At 41.3% G+C, this 6,155-nt stretch overlaps 1 pseudogene; it reads left to right on the top strand.

Moving 5' to 3' along the window:
- The first annotated feature begins 3,216 nt into the window (after positions 1 to 3,216).
- Positions 3,217 to 4,137, top strand: LOC107160672 (annotated as a pseudogene).
- The last annotated feature ends 2,018 nt before the right edge of the window (positions 4,138 to 6,155 follow it).

Genomic DNA, 6,155 nt, shown 5'->3' on the forward strand with positions numbered 1-6,155 from the left:
TCAGTTTTGTGTCCACATGACCCTGGCTTCCCTGCTCAGTAGTCTGCTGTATGCAGGTGTGCACACTGGGAACACATGCTGCTGTTCTTCTGTGATGCATCAGTTATTTTCCTCTCTGCTGAGGCTCTCCTGCTCTGATACCACCAGCAACACGGTCCTTCTTCTTGTCTCTATTATAATTATTGGTGATGGCTGCTTTGGTATAAAAAATCATATCATACATTTGCATAATTTCTGCTGTGCTGAAATTTCCAACCAGAGCCCCAGGGAAGGCCTTCTCCACCTGCACCCCTCACATCCTCGTGGTGTCCGTCTTCCTCAGTTCCATCACAGGTATGTACCTGAGGTCCTCAGCAACCTCTGACACATTTCAGGTCCTGGTTCTCTCTGCCTTTTACACCATGGTTCCTCCCTTCCTGAATCCCCTCATCTACAGAATCAGGAACAAGCAGGTAAAGGAAGCTGTGGGGACAGTAATCCCAAGACAGTTGTTCTCAGGGAGATTATAAAGCTGCCTGTCAGCATTAGCCTAATTTTACTGTTAAGATTTATGATTAGATGAAGGTCTTCAAGCCTGGGCTTTACAAGTTACACTGCCTACCTTGGTATCACTTAATTAAGACCCATGTATAGAATATTGTAGTATAATAATTTTGTGATTTACACTATTATTTCTATTCATCCTTCATAAAATTACATTAGGTTGAACTATAGAAAAAGAGAAAGCAGTAACATATTTAAGACTTACTCCATATATGAGACTACCTGCTGAGCTATGAAACAATGTCCACATTTTGGCAATAATACATTTTATCCCAGGCACAAATATAAATAATAAAGACCATTCTGAGTAAAAGGTGTGTTTTCTCTGTATCCCTTTGCATGTGAGAGGGTACAAATGTATAAATTCAAATGGAAACTCTTGAGAGAACAGCAAGGAGGTCTCTCGAGGACTCAGAAACTTGACACAGAAACCACTGACCATGCCTGTGGTGCATGGTGGACATGACTCTGGGCATGCTCAAGGAGAAGCATGGAGCAGACGGGCTGCCATTGGCTGCCAGGATCAGTATTTCTCCAGCCTCTGCTGTAGAAAACCCTGTTTTCACACTGTGCTTGCTGTAGCTCAGAAACTCAATGCATCCCTCCAAGGAAACAGCCCACTGGACAACTGAATTTGCTCCAGCCCTGAGCACAGGCCTCCCATCTCCACAAAGATCATCCTGCCTAGGAGGGGCAGACCCCCACCTCACTTGCCCCACCCTGAGAGTGCTTGATGAATGTTGTGTTCATGAGGAGTCTGCAGCTGTCTCTGCCCTGAGCAATGTTGCTGGCCTCTCTGAGGTCCTGAGGGATGGGAGGAAAAACAATTCCAATAGTCCAGGGACAGTCCAAGGCCAAGATGGACAGGATTCCACGGCAGGTGATAGTGCTCCTCTCCCTCCATGGCCTGCAGGGAGGTTAACACTGTGACTGCCAGACCTCTCTGGGGGCTCCAAGGAGCCTATTCCTCTTCTTCATTACTCTTAACTTTCTTTCCTGATTTCTTAATCATTTCTTCTCAAAAATATAAAAACAGAGGAGTCCTTTTCATCTGGGATCCCTCACCTGTGAAACACTGCTGACAAATTGAAGAGAAGGTGTCCACCCACATCATTCTTTCTCCATTAAACTTGTTTCTAGGCATCTGACTTGGTATTCTTTAATACTTCTTTTCATATTCTGTACTTTCTTCCTAGACATAGGGAAGTTTATACTAGAAATGATAGTTAACCTGTGAAAACTAGACTGATCACCAGTACACCTGAGGTTGGTCTTATTTTAGAAGCTACATTGTTCTGATGACCAACGCCAGGTCCTGCTCACTACGTCTCAGGTGAAATGTCCATAAAGGAGTGGAGGCTGCTGGCCTTGGCCAGTCTATCACTCACTTGGCCAATTGCCCTGGGAGACACACAGACTTCCAGAGGAACCCAGGCAGGATGAGAAGGAAGGTCTTTATTCTAAGAGCATGTGTGGTCTAACCTGGCAAGGTGCTGAGGTGGACCCCGGTTTGCAGAGGGCTGAGGAGATGAAGATGCAGGTGACTCAGGAGTGAACTGGTCTGAACTGCTGCGAAAGTGTTCAAACTATGAGCAAAACCTTCCTTTTAGGGTTTACAGCCAGTTTCAGTTTGTGAGATTATGACATGGATAAGAAAGCAATATAATAGAAGGTTTCACCAAGACTAAGGCAAATTATGTGTTGGACAAAAGAAGCTTCAACTTCATGGTGCTGAACATGATATAAAAATATAGCAAGGTAAAGGTAGAAGTTTAAGTCAATGTCAGCTGGGTTGGGACCTAGAGCTTGAAAAGACGTTACACTGCTCAGTTGGAGAGGAAAGAGCCTCAGTGGGGGCTGGAACTGGTCTGGCTGAGACCGTGTGGCCATAAGACAGCACCATGCATGTCCTGGGGGAGCAGCAGGGAGAGTGGGGGACTGCAGGCAAGTGCAAGTGCAGTCAGGTCACCTCAGTTTTCACAACACTAGACCCGTGAGCCTGGGTGGGAAAGTAAATTCTTGAGACGCTTTCCAAATGAACCCAATTTTTTTGTGTTCATGGAGATATATTCTCCACCATTATGAATAGTTTTCTGTATATTAAAAAAGTAGAAAGTAATTATTATTTGCATTATTAAGTGTAAACACAATGGCAAAATAATGTGGAAATTATATTCTTGGAATAAATTAAAGGTAAATAAATCTGAGAATATTAAAGAATGCACTGTGAGACAGGTGACCATGCAGGAGAAGAGGGGAAAACCCCTGGAAATGCTCCACATGGGAGTCTCAGGTATCAGGGGAGGCCTGATGAGGAGCTGAGGACAAGCCCTGTAGGTCACACCCAATCCCTGGGCTGCAGACATCCACACCTGCACTGGGAGGTGCACTCTGCTCAGAAATCAGTAAACATATCAGAAAATCAAGAGTGACCTTCTTCTCCAGGGAAACCAACAGAAATACAAGAAATACTTTGAACAAGAATATGTAAAATAATTTCATTTTTTTCAAATAATTGTTGTTGTCAATGCATGTTTTTTTAACATATGCTAGAGAAGTGCTCTATGACTGAGCAACAAACCCAGCCCCAAGTAATTGTATTCATCATGTTCTTTTTTTTTCCTTTCTATTTCTTATCTCTTTATATTCCAAGACAACCAGAATTTCCAGCAAATGGCCAATGCCACAATGGTAACTGAATTTCTCCTCCTGGGCTCTCCTGATGGCTGGGATCTGAGTTTCCTCTATTTCACAGTATTCTCAATTACCTACTTTGGTACCTTGTTAGGGAACCTTCTCATCGTCACTGTCATCACTGGTGACCTGAACCTGCACACACCCATGTACTTCTTTCTCAGGAACCAGTCCATCTTGGACATGTGCTACATTTCCGTCACTGTCCCCAATGCATGTGTCAAGTCTCTCACTGGCAACAGGGCCATTTCAGTGGCTGGCTGTGTGACCCAGCTCTTTTTGGTCAATTCTGTGCATGTGTTGAATTTCTGTTTCTCACCATCATGGCCTGGAAATGCTATGTGGCTGTCTGCCAGCCCCTCCAGTACCTGCTCATCATGAACCCTCAGATTTGTGTCCGCATGACCCTGGCTTCTCTGTTCAGTGGTCTGCTGTATGCAGGTGTGCACACTGGGAATACATTATGGCTGTCCTTCTGCCAGTCAAACGTGGTCCATCAGTTCTTCTGTGATGCCCTTCCCTGCTGAAGCTCTCCTGCTCTGACACCACTAGCAACATGTTCCTTTTATTTGTTTCTACTGTGGCAATTGGTGGTAGTTGCTTTACTTTTATTGCCATGTCATATTTTCTGCTGTTCTGAAATTTCCCACCAGGACTCCAGGGAAGGCTTTCTCCACCTGAACCCCTCACATCCTCCTGGTGTTCCTCTTCTTCAGTTCTGGTGCAGGTGTGTACCTGAGGCTTTCAGCAACCTCTGACACCCTCCAGGACATGGTTCTCTCTGTCTTTTACACAATGGTTCCTCCCTTCCTGAATCATCTCACCTACAGTCTCAGGAACCAGCAGGTAAAAGATGCTGTGAGGAGAGTAATGCAAAGACAGTTGTTCTCAGGGAAATGATAAGGATGCATTTCAGCATCATCCTAATTTCACTGTTTGAGGTTCTAAATCAGAGATCATGCTCTTAATAGCTGTGCTTCAGAAGTCATACTGCTTATTCTAAGGTCACCTTATTGGGTCCTGGGCACTTCAACTTATAAAATAATTTTTGTTTTATATTACACCATCATTTCTATTTATTCTTCATAAAATGTATAATGTTATCAAATGCATCTTTAATGAATGAGTATAATTCAAGCTGTGTGCTATAATCATTTGAGATTATATCTGTTTATGATTCATCAAATAGTTTGTAGTAATTCTATCAAGTAAAGTCACAGATGCAAACCTTACAAATCAATCATGAGAACAACCTGAAATCATTTGATCATATTTAGTGATCTCATTTAGTGATGTGTGAAATAAATATGGAAGCGCTATGGTACACAACTGTGTCAATTTAAATACATTGGAAATACACAAAAATCAAATCCTAAAGAAGTTATAACCAAAAGTGTAGAGGGAAGCATAGTAACATTTTTCTCCTTGTGGAACATAGAAAAAGAGGAAAGTCCTTGTCCAAGAAGTAAACAGAGGGCCATGGTTACCAACCTCTGTGTCCTGACAGTCAAATACATCCCCTGGGGAAGCCAAATTGCCTTCCTAGGCCATGTTGACTGCCAGTCCATGATTGACCCAGAGATGGGGACCAAACCTTGGGGCTAAGTTGCAGGTGAGCATTCAGATGGCTGCCTCCCCCATGTAAAACTAAATTCTGTAATATTTAAGACATCTGTCATGTCTAATAAAAATGAAATGATGGACACTAATTATCTGACCTAAGTGTCTGCCCTATATCAACTGTCAACTTTCTGTAAGTATGTAATGTAAGCCTGTATCTGTACTTGTCCTCTAATGCTTTTTTGCAGTCTTTCATCCTCTCACACAGGTTATGTCTTTTGAAATATTTTAGTGACTTAACTGGTATGTGTTTTGCTAGTTATTAATTGCAACTGACATGTACTCACTGTCAGTATATCTAGAAATTATAATATAACAAAATAAGAAAAAAAGAGTTCATACATATTGCAGGCAATGCATCAAACTCCAAATTCTGAGAACACTAAGTTCACTAATAAGAAAATAGTGGACAAAAATATAAATATATGTATTACCTAGGAAAATAGAAAGTCTAAATATATGTGATTAATAAATAACAGCATCTCTTAAAGTTTGTAGACAAGAGAATACTTGTAGTAGGAAGAAATGAGCACCCCAGACAATCAGCAGGAAGCCTTGACCTGCTGTCACATGATCCAACCAGAACACAGACTCCATCCACTGTGTCCATGTGGACTGGGTCTCCCTGCTCCAGTAATCCCTGCTAGAGCAGAAGGACCATCAGAGCACCACAGATGAATTCTGCGACCTCCAATTTTACATGCATTTTCTCTACAACTATAACCTACTGAATCCTAATGAGTGGGATTCAAAGTCTTACATGAGTTGAGGTGACAAGCATATTAAGTTTAACTTTAATGTATAAAGTTAGACAAAAATAAATAGCGTACACCACTCCTATTGAGAGACATCCATCTTGGTGAAAGTCCTTGGATGTTTAATTTGTGTTTTAAGGTGTTTTATACCAAAAAGCTGGTTGCAAAGAAGATGCAAATAACTAAATATTGGTACAAAGATTATATGGAATCCCATATCTGATGTCAAATAATGCAAAGCCCTGAAGATAACTTCCCCAAGGAAAAAAAAAGAGAGAGAGAGAACATCAGTTAAAAATAGATAATAGCAGCAGCTAATTATTAAGATATTTCTTTCACATATAAAATAAGGGATTGTTTTAATCTATTTTCTGTGGTTCTTCTCTGGGATTACCAAATTATTTAGAATACATTAAAGAAGATGAAAATATGAAATATTATTTTGTGCTGAAATTCAATCTATTGTTCTGAAAAGAGGCCATGTCATGAAACATGAATTCCAATTTCAATATCTGCACATGATATTTCAACCTAGTCATGTGA

Source organism: Marmota marmota, unplaced genomic scaffold (assembly GCF_001458135.2).
Source record: "Marmota marmota marmota unplaced genomic scaffold, marMar, whole genome shotgun sequence".
Taxonomy (NCBI): domain Eukaryota; kingdom Metazoa; phylum Chordata; class Mammalia; order Rodentia; family Sciuridae; genus Marmota; species Marmota marmota.